The sequence below is a fragment of the Parasteatoda tepidariorum genome, chromosome 7 (genome assembly GCF_982258835.1).
Source record: "Parasteatoda tepidariorum strain Cologne lab strain chromosome 7, Ptep-v5.0, whole genome shotgun sequence".
Taxonomy (NCBI): Eukaryota; Metazoa; Arthropoda; class Arachnida; order Araneae; family Theridiidae; genus Parasteatoda; species Parasteatoda tepidariorum.
Genome location: NC_141761.1, coordinates 36,756,732 through 36,772,413, shown reverse-complemented (window position 1 = coordinate 36,772,413; position 15,682 = coordinate 36,756,732). Strand labels below are relative to the sequence as shown.

General features: G+C 24.9%; 1 long non-coding RNA gene across 1 annotated transcript; it reads left to right on the top strand.

The window, feature by feature from the left end:
- The first annotated feature begins 808 nt into the window (after window positions 1–808).
- On the top strand, window positions 809–10,896 carry LOC107442927 (uncharacterized). Its single transcript, XR_001583935.5, has 4 exons — window positions 809–946; window positions 4,052–4,092; window positions 5,004–5,169; window positions 10,583–10,896. It is a non-coding gene; the product is annotated as an uncharacterized LOC107442927 (long non-coding RNA).
- Window positions 10,897–15,682: the final 4,786 nt, after the last annotated feature.

The following is a 15,682-nucleotide window of genomic DNA, read 5'->3' as shown; positions in this document are numbered from 1 at the left end:
TTATTAAAGAAATTCTTTTAGTATGAGCGGGAAAAATATTTTTTTTTAGGATGGGTGATTGAATTGCTACACGCTGGACATTTGGACATTACAATCTCACCTTGAACTTGTTATGCACCTTAAACTTTTCTTTTATATAAATATGAATAAACCAATTACTTTTCTTTGATGCCGAAAATAATTCTTAACAAGTAAACTTTTACTTACTGTAGGTTTATACATATATATATATATATATATATATATATATATATATATATATATATATATATATATATATATATATATATATATATATATATATATATATATATATATATATATATATATATATATATATATATATATATATATATATATATATATATATATATATATATATATATATATATATATATATATATATATATATATATATATATATATATATATATATATATATATATATATATATATATAGATATAGATATAGATATATATATATATATATATATATATAATATATATAAATATTTTTATCACGAAAAGATAAATATTTTAGGTATTTAATAAAAACGAGAAAATGCTGTTCATAATTCTCGAAAGTGACTAACAAAATTTTCCTCTAAAAATTTGGTTGCGGACTTACGAATTTATTTTAATGGATTTACTAATTACATATCAAAAAAGAAAATATTTTAAAAAAAATTTAAATTATGAGTTTAATGTTGGAAGAAATGTGAAAAAAAGTTCAAAATTAAACAAAAACACCTTGGAAGGAGACCCCTCCTCCTAAACGGGGTTTTAAAAATATACCAAACAGGAAGACGTTCAAATGTGTGGTCCATTTGTGAACTGGCGTTGTTCAGTCTCGGCTGTAGCAAAGGGCTAATGTATTTCAGAAGAAAGAGTGAGATGCCCTGAAAAATTCTCGTCAAGGAACTTCATGGAAGAGAGTTTATTTCGGGTAAGTAATTTCAAATGCTTCTGAATTAAAAATTGTATGAAATGTTAAAATTTCTAAAATGTATGCTATTTAAAAAAATTATTTTCCTTACTATTTTACTTAAAAATTTTATAATTGCTTTGCATGCTCATGTATAAACTGCACAACAATGCTAGAATGTTTTAAAATATACTATGAGTTTAATTCTGATTGAGAAATATTGTATACTTTAATGTTATAAGATATACTGTCATTTAATTTAAAGGAATTTCAATTAATTACATCAATCATTTCCAAAACATTGTTGAAATTAAGCGTTTGATTTCTTAATTGATTGATTAACTTTTATTTTATTTAATCCTCTCAAAATTGTATTGATAAACCGTTTTAAAAAAGATAACAATGAATAAGATAAGACAAACCATTCTTTTAAGAACAAATGATTGTCATTCAAATTTGAAACTAAGAGAAAAAAGCCTTGCATTTTGAATTAAGACTTATCTTCCTTTTATTGGATCATTTTTGTTTACTTTACTTAAAAATGATATTGGTTCGCCATTTTAAAACTTGAAATAATAAATTTGGTAATTAAAACTAAGATTTTTCCCTTTCGAAGCAATTACATTATTTTTGAAAGAAAAATAGATTGTTATTGCTGCAAAGCCATAAGACTGTAATGTTTGTAAATGTTTATAATGTACTATGTATATAAACATGGCCAATACTGAAATACAATGTCTTATATTTGCTTAAAATGAATTTAACATTCACTATAGTACGGTGCTAAGATAATATTGATGATTGTAGCTATCATAAACAATTGTTTTTAAAAGGAAAATGCTCAATTTGAAGCACAAATTTAATTCTTCATGTTTGAAATGATGTATTAATATAATTTCATGAATCTAAGTTTTTTTAAAAGAAAATGTATATTTTAAGTGCCCAAATTTATTTTTTTTCCTATTTAAAATGGTTTATCATTAAAATTTAATCAATCTAATTATTGGTTTAATTATCCAAATTTGTTTTAATATTAATAATGATGTAACAAAATTCTATACTGAAAATTAAAGACAATACCTAAATCTAAGTAAATTATTTTATTTATTAAAATTGTTACTGGTTTATTTAAAATTTAAGGGCCTGTCAAATAATAACTCAAAGTATTATGAGTAATAATTTTATGACATTGCATCTTTCAATAGTGTAACTGTTTTGAAAAGGAAAAGACTTTTAACTGGACAAACATATTTTTTCATGTTTAAAACAGCTTACCATTACAGTATACAATTGTAAAATTGTAGAGTAAATTAAAATATTAAAGAAAAAAAGTCTCAATTCTAAATAAAAATAAGTTTAAAAGAGAAAAAAAAAACCTTTAATATGTAATGGTACTATAATATTATCTTATAATAATAACTTTTCAGCAATCTATTCTTTTTCAATAGGAAAAGGCTTAATTTAAATGTGAGAATGTAATTTTGAAAAAAAGCAAAAAAATGTAGCTTTCTAATCAATTTTTAAAAGGTAAATAAATACAATTAATCAAATATTAGGAGATTATAAGACTTATTCAAAATGCAATGCTTTATTTAAATTAGTTGTGGATATGACATTTATTTATATCTTTTTTTTTTACCTTATCTTATTATGTTTAACCTTATTTAACCTTATGATGTTTTATTTTATGTTTAACTATTTAAAATAATTTATCAATTGAATTTTTAGAAGGTAAAATTTTTTTTTGAACACAGTTTTTTTTTAATTTTTTTTATGCTTAATATACAATACTTATTGAGTAATGGATGAACTCTATGCATTAAAAATATAAAATTACCCTCACATTCTTGTTCATAAAAATTATTTCTACCTATTTTTTGAAAATAATTAACACAAGATTGCCCTAGGAAATCATTTTTACTGCTTTTAATTTCAATTAGAAAAACAACGATTTGTATAATGACACCATTTCTTAGAATTTTGTGCAATATTTAATTTTTTATTGTTCATATTTACTAATAACTGGTTATATAACTGTAAATAATATAAAAAATATTAAAAATAAATTTTAAATAAATTTTACTTATTCTTTTACCATCCAGTCATTTTGACTGCTTTTGGGCAATATAGGTGTATACTAAGTTTCAGTCTTTCTAGTGTTAAATATGATAGCACGTATGAAAATTAAAATTCGAAATCAAAGGCAAAATAATACACTTATTGAAAGCTAAAATTGAGTTGCCGTATCCCATCTTTGTTCTTACGGCTTAGCATTAGTATACAGTAAAACCTCTCGGGAGTGAACAATCTCTGTAAAATGGTTATTAATGGTCATTCTTGAGCTTACCTCTATTGATTATGATTGAGTAAATGTTATGGAAGGTGGACGATTTTCTGCAAGAGATTTTATTCAATGTTATTTTCTTGATACGGAAATACCACTTGTGAATAAAAATTTAGTCTTAATAAGAATCACCATTACTGTTAAAATAAATTTACTAATTATGAATAATGGAACTATTTTAAATAAATAAGAGATTAATTTTTTTGTTTGAGTTTGCATTTAACTTTATATCACAAAAATTAGTTAGCTTTTAAATATGAGAAGAGGTTTGTTTGTTTGAGATTCTTAGTTTTTTAGAATTTTTTTTTTAAATTTAAGTCTTAGCTCTTAAAGTAAATAAATGATAGCATTGTCTTTAGACTGCACCATGAGGTTATCTCTTGTAGAGATCGGAAAAAAGAGCGCTCTAAATAAGAGCCACTTACAAATAATTTTAATACATTTAAATCTACTTATTTGTTTTGTTAAGATTCATTTTGTTGATAGTTTTTTCGTTTTCCCCTCTTTGACCTTATTACAGAGGTTTGGGGTAGGTTTTTGATGGTCTCGTTTAAAGGTTTTCTTTATTGTAAAGTCTATAGAAAAAATTCCGTGCTTTCCAAAAGTGGTCGCAAATAAAAGAGGTGGTCTTTCTCGGTGGTTTCGCTGTATTTAAAAAATTAATTGTTTAGTTAAATTTATTTAATTTACCCTTTGAATATTAGATTTTTTGCTACATTTATTAATGCTACTTATTTAATAGATAGGATATAAACTTGAATTTCTTTTATATCCATTTGTAGGTATATTGAGGGCAACACAGTGCGGGATTTTTAAACACCGTGTAAGTAACTGATTATAATATTCGTTACAACTTTTTCTTTTCTTTATTTTTATGTATTTAATTATTTTAACTTTTACCAATATTTATCTTAACTTTTATCAACTTTACCTTTCAAAATTAAAGTTAATGATTTCATATATAAGGTGTATAATTAGTCGTATGACTAGTTTTGGACAGGTGACTTGTATTAGTAAATGTTAAGAAAATGTTGTCTTGTATACATTGTTTTAATACATACATCCTAAATTAGAAATATGTTCTTTTTGTACTCTTAAGAGTCTGTAAAAAGGGATTTATAAGAAAAATTATAAAAAGAAACCCGAAAATTTACCCCTAAAAAAAACTTAAGAATTAACATTACGCAGAAGTTCTATACTGTCAAAAGTATAAAATAAAACGAAAAAAAACTGCTATATCTCCTAAATATTGATATTTCTTACAAATTTTCTGTAATAGATTATTTTCCTACTTAGCTTTTGCCTCATGAAGGAAAACAGTTCATTGTTGTTTGTTCACTATGGTTGAATTCTTTATTTATAAATATATATATATATATATATATATATAATTTTTATTAATATAATCTTTTTCAGTTTTAGTAATTTTTCTTAACTAAGATGATTGAAGAATCAATTTTCATTTCGAAATGTTACATTTATTTAAATTTGTAATGAGCTTTGAATTAAAATTTGTATAGATTTATTGCTTTTTTGTTTGTTTGTTTTTTTTAAAAAATTTTTTTAATATTAAGTCAATGAATGATAGCATAATTGTTTGCAGCTATATTGACACAAAATAATGAGTTCTGATATTGTGAAACTGTTTTACGTTTTTCTTTATTTAATGAAATTATTTTAATAAGTTTAGTGTACTATTATTAAAATTAGTAAGTTTAGCAATGTTAATTTCAGCTATAACACTTCTTAACGATTGGAGGATTGGAACGAGGAATTCAACAGATAGCTGTCGCAGAATTTTGAGCAACCTCTTTCTTCAAAATCTCAATTTGGACCCCATGACCCCCTCCCCATGACAAATCAATCCTAGAATATCCAAGGATCATACAATTAATTGCAGGTAATATTTTATGTTATAAATTTTACAGATGTAGTGCATGTTATGTTATAAATTTAAGTAGAACCCTATTTTATATTACCTATTATCTTAACATTTTTCTATTACTAGATTAAAAAATTAATATTTCTTGTTTCAAGAGCTTAATTTGGGGAAATAAAATGAAATGTCATTATTTGGAAAGTTGTTAAATAAGGTAGCTGTCATAAAATAATTTGCAAAGGGAAATATATACCAATATGAAAGTTGAGTGAAATAAAAGTTTTTGTGATTTAGTTTTTTAATTTCTATAATATTACTCGAGTGCATGTTATCATTATGTATGTCCATAGAAATTGAAAAGTTTTAAAAATTATTCCTTAATTTTGATAATTTTTATTTAAAAGAAAAAAATCTCAGCAAATTTATATTTATGTTCAAAAAAGTTTTTAATGTTTAAGTTATACGTGTGTACATTCTAACGCCCAAATAATAATATAAAATAGTGATCATAAATTGAAATTGAAGATTTTCCTCAAATCTGAGGCATTAAAATTTTTTACTTATTTTTGCTATACTTTAAAAAAAAGAATCATGTTTATGGCAGCTCCATCTCGTAGACAGATATTGTGAAAATTTAAATATTTGAGTCAAAGAGGTCTTATTTGCTTTTTTCACACAAAGAACAGAGGAGCTACCTGCGTTACCGGGGGGCGTATTGACAAACCATACCGTAGATTATAAACGTGGCGATTGCATGTGGAATTGGCGATGGATTACGCGTAAATGTGGTGGGAGAACGAAATTACATTAACCTAAACAGTGTAATTCGATATTCTTTTTCTCTCCCCCCCCCCTCCTTGACTACCCATGATGAATAAAAATAACTCATTAATTCTTTTTAGAAGAGAATTAAAAAAGAAAATGACCTTTTTACTGTCAGGATCACTTTAAAAATACACTGTATTCATATTTTATTGAACGCGCCTAATTTATATTTTATAAAACGATCTAGTTTTTTGATATAACAGATTCAATTTTTTAATTTTTTTTAGAAGAATTGTGCTGGCAATTCGCAAGAATTGTGTTTGCGAAGAAATAAAAATAATTTATTTCCTAATGAACCAATCACAAAAAATAACGTAACATTTTAAAACTATGTTTTATTGAAACGCTATTTTGAACAATTAATTCTATTTAACTTTTATTGTAAGAAAACATAAACTGTTTTATTTTAGTGATATTCTCTATTAAATCAATATTCTCCATAAAAGAATAATGTGAGCTTTTTTACAAAGATTATTTATTTTAGAAATTAACAAAGACATATTATTTACTAGAAAAAAATGGAGTATTCAAAATATCTCATCACGCTTTAAAGTAATAGTTTCTTGTAAACTAAATAAACAATATTTTTAAAATAAAGTTTGAAAGCGTTTGTTTCATTACTAAAAGCATTCGTTATAAAAAACATTATATTAAATTACTTTGTTTGCATAATTTTATTAAAAAACTTTTTTTTGCAATGAGATGAGATCTTAAGCTTTGTGAAAAATTGATTCAATTCCATAATCTATATAAAAGTCGGTAAATACATCATTCATTATGGAGGTCATAGATAACTTGATACTTTTTCAATATAAGAATAATAAATGCAATTAATAGAAAATGCACAATTTTAAAAATATATTTTATTTACATATATTGCGTACAGGTTATTCTGCAACTATCATACGTAACATAAATTTATAGATTCCTAAATACTTTTATATGAGTTTGGTAATTAAAAATGTAATTAAAAAATAACATAATTAAAAAAATGTCAACCTTCAATTAAAAATTTCCTGTTGTCAAATATTAATAATAATTATAATTTTTAACAACTTTTTTGGACACAAATTTTTAATTCTCGAACTTAATACTATCCTTCATATGAAAATATCAGAAAATTTATAAAAGAAAAACTATATTTTAAAATTGAGACATTGGCGACAAAAGAGGTTAGATGCATGTGCTGAGTTTAAATAAATTATATGTTACGAAACTCATATTTAAGACTTAAATCAATTTATTATCAGGTCATAAGAGTGTTTTCTAATAAATAAATGTAGTGATTGTTTGATTTACAATAGTAAGTTCTGGGTGTTTAATGTTAAGTTATACATTTATTTAGAAATAATATTTGAAATATGCAAAGCAGGGCGGCATTCATTTCAACTTAAAAATCAACAACTTAACTTTTAATAACTATAGATAAATAAAAAACAAAAGTTTGATAAAAACTTTAAATGAAATACTTTTAGAAAAATTCTTTCTAAATAATATTTAAATGAAACACAATCTCTTCGCCTGAGTGATTTTGTAAGGAATTCTAAACTTTATAATTTTACAAATTGGGTGAAAAGTAAATATCTTACAATAGTAGTAGGGAATTAAGGAAATGCTAAATCTAATGTTTGAGTCCTAGAACGTAAACATCTGATCATTAGATCAAAAGTTAGTTTTAGATTTTTCGTTTACTGCTCACGGTACACTAAAACGTGATTTTTTTTTTTTTTTGAAATTTTGATTTCAATGCCCTTACTTCAACCTCCTGCGAGTTATGCTTACTTTATAAATTTAATCTCAACTTTATTTTTCTCTTCACTTTTAAACTGTAAAAGACTTTTTCTCCATTTGTAAATTATGAAAAAAGTTATTAATCTGATTGCGTAAACAGTTAATTTATTAAAATTGGATATTCTCAATTAATTCCTTTTAATAGTCATTTATATTATTAATAATAATTATTTGCACAAAATTATAATAAAGGAAAGTTTGATTAGAAATTTAAAAGTTCTTGCTGCAATAATTAGGGAATTTCCATTGACAAATTAAAATAATTTTTTCCCGGAGCAAAATGCATTTTTATTTAAAATGGAACAGCACTGACTGAATATTTATACGATAAAACACTCTCTAATCGCTAAAACCGATGACAGGAAAAAAAAAATTTTTTTTTCTTTTTCACAAAAAGTTTAGAACTCAAAATGTTGTTCTTTCATTATAAAGCAATCGCGTAATATTCTCGTATCATGCAAAACTTTATGACAAAGTTACTTATCTACCGTTTTGCAATTATAAAATGAAATAATTATTGAATTCTACTTGCATTTTAAAATGTAATACTCAATCGTTCAATGAATTTTACCATTATTTTTATAAAACTGTGTATAATGAACATTTCAACTTAAATAATTAGTACAAAATAGCTGCTAAAAATTCTCTTAAACATTTATAAATATTATACATTTATAAATTTCAGCTTTTCGCATTATTGCTAAATAATCTGTACGCTCAGAACCATTAAGTTTAATTAATGAATATAGAATAAGTAACAATGTCTCTGCTGAACAATAAATTTTTTTTTAATCTTTTAAGTAAACAAACTTTATTGTAATAATTATTTCATTATTAAGGAATAGAGGTTAAAGTGAAATTATTAATTTTAATTAGTGGATGAGTAGGTAAAGAAGTTCATTACTCGAAATACATTTAATGAAAGTCATGAAAATACAGAATTATGGAGGTAATAATATATAATTTTTTTATCTTAGTTTTATTATGACCTTCTAAAAAACGCTAATAAACACAATTATGTCAACAGATACAAACGATTATGTCGGAGCTGTAACAAAAAAATACGCTTTATATTTCATTTAATGCAGAAGAATCTAATGAAGATCAGCTTATTTGAAACTCTGAAATGTCACACCCATATGTAAATTGGTGAATGATAGATACGTGATACCAAAAAACAAAACAAAAACATAAGCACACAGCTGTTTGGCGATTTGCGAGAACGTTCGTTTAACGCCAGTTGAAAGTTTCGCCAACCCTTTTATAATCTACGGTATGTTTTGTCAATACGCTACCGGGGGAAACAATGAGCTAAGATGTAACTACTTAATAACCTAATAAGAGCCCTATGGTGTTTTTTTTTTTTTTTTTTTTTTTTGAATATTGAGCTGGTTAGATTGATGTTTTTTTTCTTCCCTGGTGATTTAGTAATAGTAAAGCTAACTATTGAGCTAGTCTTCGAAAGATAACGCAACAAATAAGGAAAAAAAATTTAATTCTTTATATACAGTAGATACATCCATGTAATAAATTGAAGTTTTAAAACAACTTTGCTTTTAAATAAAAATAAAAAAAATAAAGAAAGAGAAAACTAACTTAAAAGTAAAATAATTGACAAGAACTTTATCATAAAAAGTTTAAATCTTAGAAATTTTAAAAATTTAGCATACTTATATATACATTTATAATTAGCAATAATTTAAAAGGAAAAGTTTGTTCCTTTGTCTCTTCTATAAGTCCTAAACCATTTTAGCTACCCTGAAATTCAGATCACGGCTGGCGTCGAAATTTTAAATATCAATCTTGAAAGTTGTTCAAAAATTTAAATTCGTTGAGAGATTTAAAGAATAAAATTTTCAGATTGGTTTATCATTAGGTACTGTTTTATTTTAAACTGAATAATCTGTTTTTCAAATATTCTAACTGCAACATGAGTGATGTTTGCTCACTTATAGATCTATTTAAGCAAAAAAGTACTTCATTGAACTTTTGTTTACTACCCATTCTCCATTCGTTAAGTCAGATAAGCTTAATGATAAGCATGTAGGTGGTAGAATATTTGAAGAAAGTCACTAAACTAATATTTCTGACGTTATCTGAAAACACGAAATTATTTTGTTTAATGTTATGCTTTTAAAATCTATTTTTACTATGGTAAATTTTGACTATCAGTCATTAGCAATATAACTTTCAAAAATGTATAAAACTAATAAATACTAATTATGTAAAGTTACCATTAAATACAACAAAAAAAATAGTAAATCAAATGAATTTAAAATTATTCTTTCAGTTTTATTAATTTGGTGAGTATCGGTATATGCCTTTCGGTTTTGTTAATGATTTTGTAGTGCTGATTAACACCAATTTATAGATTATTTAAAAAAAAATTTGTCTCGTAAGGATATTCCAGTAGTTACGCATTAAAAAGTTGAATTTTTAAATGCATTTTCAACATTAATTTTAATTGGCTTCGTTGCCAATTTAAAGTGTTATTTTGGCATGTTTTGAGTTTGGTTAATTTTTTCTAATTATAATAACTGGTATATAATAACATTATATAATACCATATAATAGTTATACACGAACTTTAATATAATACCCCACCATTTCATACCAAAATTACAATAAAAAATTACCTTCGCTTAAATTTTTACTGGAATAATTTTTAAATAGACATATTGTACTTTGAAGTTGGACTGTGTTCTCCTAATATTCAACAAGTATTGATTAATATTTTAAAGTGTAAATGATAATTTCTCTTATTTTTTTAGCTGTTTATCTTGTATAGAAAACATTAAACACTTAAATTCATTTATAGGTGCTGTCCGAAGTAAATTCCCTGACTTCACACAAGCATTAGTAGGAGATTATGTAAAAAAGTGGCTGAGATATGTTGGAGACGGAGAAGTTGATAGAGAGGAAAGAAGAAGAATTCTGAAGAATAATGCTGAATGAAATAAATTTTGCAATGCTATCATATTATTACTACTATTTAAAATACTATTGGTAAAGTAAATGCCTGAAAACATTTGTCATCAAAAGCTTTTATATATTGTTAAAAGAAATTTCCTCAAACATTTATTTGCTTATTTCCTTGTTAATTGATAATTATAAACACTAACATTAAATAAATATACCTGCAAAAAGATTTTAACCAGAAAATTACATTGAAAATAATGTGCATTTTCAATTAACTTGCAATCACCACTTAAAATAAAAATTGTTTAAGAAGAAACATAACCTAAAACAAAATTGTTTACTATAATTTTGATTTTTTAAAATTTATATTAATTATCAAACGAAAAAAAAATTGATAACTATATACTTTACAATAACACAAAAGAATTCTAATTCCTGGAGGATAATTTATAACTCTGATTTTGCATTTTTTTTTTAAATTGTTTTTAAATAGGATTAGGAAAGTTAATATCTCAACTTTTTATAAACATAGTCGATACAAATTTTTTTTTAATTAAATATAAAGTTAAAATTTAATCTACAATAAAGAATATATAAAAAAATATTCAACTCTGTTATATAATAATTTTGCTAGATGAATCAATCAAACCATGATTTACTATAACACAATGTTCTACTATAAAACACAAAAGGGTTAGTATGTTTATAAATATAAGAAAAGAAGGAGAGCTTATTTTCATTTCTACTAAAATTTGATACGAAGTTACATTTTAAAGAAATTTTTGTTGCTACATTCAATGCAGCCCTTTGCAAAACATTTTTTGTTAAAATGTTTCCTAATGTAAGTACTTCAGAAAAGAAATAAATATAACTACTTTAAAAAAAGTAAAAGTTTTAATTTAATGAAAATGCCCCTTCAAATATATTATCAGGCACTAAGGAAAAAATTAGCCATCAGAATAACATATCTTCAACAACGAGAATCCTAAAAAGTATTAACGCTGCGAAAAGTTAAAGAAGAAAATATAACCATTAATGGAAATTTATTGGCCACTTGTTGGCTCAATTTAAAATAATATCCTTTTTCTAAATGGGTCACTATCGGAAAGCTGAAAAAAGCCGATATTGGTCTATTATGGAAATTTATCGGCTACTTGTTGGCTCAATGTAAATTAATGTCCTTTTTAATGATGGGTCACTATCAGAAAGCTGAAAACAGCCGATATTGGTCCATTATAAATCAGCGTCATCTTAATATTGGGCCTCTGTCGAGGAAATTTTAATGCTTCTAGACAACTGAAAACAGCCAATACAATTCCGATATGCACTTGCCAAGAATGGCCCGATTAAAATGTGTCAAATGGCCGACATAATTGACAGTATCGGCTCCAGCTGCCGGCCGGACACTTTTTTGCCGCGGCCGATTCGGCCAACTATGTTGGGCCGATGGAAGTGCTATCGGTCACTGTATATGGGCCCGTCATCATGCCTTAAATGTTGTGTTTGCTGGGTTATTATTGTATCTATTATCGTAAATAATGCAAAAATAGCGCAATTTTGTTAAATAATTATCACTCCGTGGAATTAATCTTGCTTTGTAATCTTGACTATAATATTCATTTTTATATTTTGGATTTAAGTATTAAAAACGAAGAAGATTATCTATATTGTTGACTTATATGATAAAAGAAATAAAGAAATGATTTTAAATTTTATATAAATGAACTAATTACAAGGAATTCTAATGTTTCTAAAAACAGTTATTTAAATACCATTTTTAATCATGATTAAAATTCATTCTAAATAGTTATAAAGTAAAATATTATTACCTTGAGCACATCCCGTTTCTTGTCAATTCAATGTAACTAACGAATTAAACGCGTTTCAATACTTCAGTAAGAACGCGCCATAGAATGACCACACTATCCTCTATTTACGCTTCTATTTTCATATTCTCGTCTATTTATTTTTATTTATACAGATGCCGGTAAGTGTAATCACATTTGAATTTGCTGCTTGCTTTATATGTTACATTTTGGGAATTTTTTCTGAATTTTTCTCTTTTCTTTTCGGCTTGATATGCTTTATTTTACATTTTTTGCTTAATATGCTCTATTTTCGTTTTAATTTTTTTGGTGCTTCTCACACTATTTATTAATATATTTTGATTCGGTTACATTAATACATTATTAGAACGCTATTTTATTGCAGATATAATCATGTGAGCTATTGGCGAGATTATTTCTTTTCTTTATTCTTTTTGTTTGCCAGCTTTTATTTATTTTTTTTAAAATATTGACTTAATTATAAATAATAAATATTCACATTATTTAAAAATATTTTATGCACTAAAAATTAATTTTTAAATTATTGATTTTTTTCGTTTGAATCCCGTTTTTGCGAAATTCGAAATAGCGAAAATTTCAAAGTAACGAATATTTTCCGAATCCAGAAATGTATTTCCATGTGAACAATGTATAAAAAATACCGATATTACGAAATCAATTATACGATTTAGCGAAGGCGAAAATGAACACCAGGTCTTATTTTCCTTGATGAACAAGACATATTTCTTCAAAAATGTTCTCAGAAATGAAATGTTTTATCACCCTTAAAATACTAATAAGTTTGAAATGTGAAAAACTTGTCAAAAAAAGAAGAATCACTGGAAAGAGACTACTCTGAGTTGACCCTTGCATTGATTCATTCATGTTTTAAGAAGTCAAAATACACATGCTTTTAAAAGAGGGAATTCTATTCAATAGAAAGGGCTTGTCAAGAATGATAGATTAGAAGTGACCACCCTTAGCAGAACAATTCCTTCCTTGAATTACAATAGACTAAATAGGGGGGGGGGAGAGCTGTTCTAAGAACTCAAGGTGTGAAAGGGGTGTAAACAAGTTTCAGAAAATTACCAGAGTGGTGGGCAACTTCAATAGTAGACCGTAGGCCGAATGCTCAATATCGTTAATAAAAAGATACTTCGTTCCGATCATGGAGGGGCAATGTTAAACCTTATTAAAACAATCATATTTCATCTATACAATATGAATTTACAAACTTCTAATCATATTTGTTGCACATTAGTATATATTTACTAAAATACTTTTGCACTCTTTTTTTATAACAACCTTTCTTCCGCGCGTTCTATGTACTGCGGCGAGCTGGAGTCTTATCCAATCAAATTACATAAATCTTTGTTTACATTTACGTAGGTCGGTGTCTGACAGATTTTTCTTTCCTTAATCTAATTTAGAGCTTTTTATTCTTTAAAGGGAGGGGAAATAATTGTTTGAAATAATAAAAATATATAAAAAATATTGCATTTATTTTGTCTGCTAAGTGTTATTTTGCCAGTAATGTTGTAAAATAAGAAGTATAATATAATTAAACCTCAGATTGAAGTCCTCATTGACCTGTGTTGTAAGAGAACACCAAATATGCTCTTATATTTTCTCTTATTTAACTGTTATAGGATTTTTATTTTAAAATTCTGTGACTTAGTACAGAGAATTTTTTTTCTTTTTTTGTTAAAAGAAACTTCGTTTAGATTACAATTTTTCGTAACTACAGATAAAAAACATGAAAAAATTGGTGGAAAAAAGATTTTTTTTCAATCATTTGGTTTTTAATTTATTAGAAAATGTTTTTAAGCAAATTTAAAATCTTGGTAATTTCATAAATTTTTTGTTAATTTTATAGTTTTTTTATTACCAGTTGATTTACTATAAATAATAAAATCTACTATAGATATTATAACATAAAAATCATTAAATTATATTGAATTCTGAATAGTATGAACATCTGTTAGATTTCTAGTTCTCTCAAAATCTTAAGAGCTTTTGATCATAGGTAAAATGTTCTGTTGAGGTGCCATGACTGACACTAGACTTTATTTTTTCCCCCAACTACTGACACAACAGTTTAAAAGCAACTATATATTAAGAAAGTATAACATTAATTTAAAATTTACAAATGTGTGTCTGTGTGCACATGCTCTTTTATAGATATTTAAATATATATACATGTTCTTTTTTTAATTAATTTAATTTTTTAAATTATGACACTACCAGTCACAATATGATTTTAATGAGATTTTTGAGAAGCCTCTTTATTAACAACAAAATAATTGCATTCGAATTAAAAGACCTACTACAAGAGCAACTTTTCGTTGCAAATTCTCTTTTACCTCAATTACTAATTTAAAAAAAATAAAAAGTCATTTTAGGCAAACCTAGAGTAAGCCATGAAGTTTAAATTTTTCTTTTTTTTAAATGCAAACAAATTATTGGAAGAGAACTTCTTCTTTGTATTAAGTTATCTTCTCATAATTTATTTTCATTTTGATAATTTAAAAATTTCTTTTCAGTATGTGAAACACTATATAGTTAATCTTCTCACTTTTTCTATACTTTAAATTCATTTATTCTTTATTAAAACAATTTTATTCACAAAAGGTATGGTGTCCTCTAAACAAATAATGAGCTGGAGTCATGTCAATAAGTAAAATTTATTGAATAAGGTCAAATTATTATATTTTCAAACCATGTCAGATTTGTATTTTCAAACCATGCTTAAGTTTGCATCTCAAAAATGCAACAAAAATTACATAAATGTGAATTTTACATAACAGTTTCTGAATAGTTAAAAAAAATTGAGATAAAATTCAAAATAATATTTACAACAAAATTTTTACGAAACTTTTATATATATACATTTCTTGGAATACTTTTCTCGAACTTGCATGTGCATAAAAGATTTGTATTTTCAAACCATGCTTAAGTTTGCATATCAAAAATGCAACAAAAATTATATAAGTGTGAATTTTACATGACAGTTTGTGAATAGTTAAAAAACGAAACTTTTCTATATATACATTTCTCGAACTTGCATGTGCATAAAAGATTTGTATTTTCAAACCATGCTTCAGTTTGCATCTCAAAAATGCAACAAAAACTATATAAATGTGAATTTTACACGACAGTTTCTGAATAGTTGG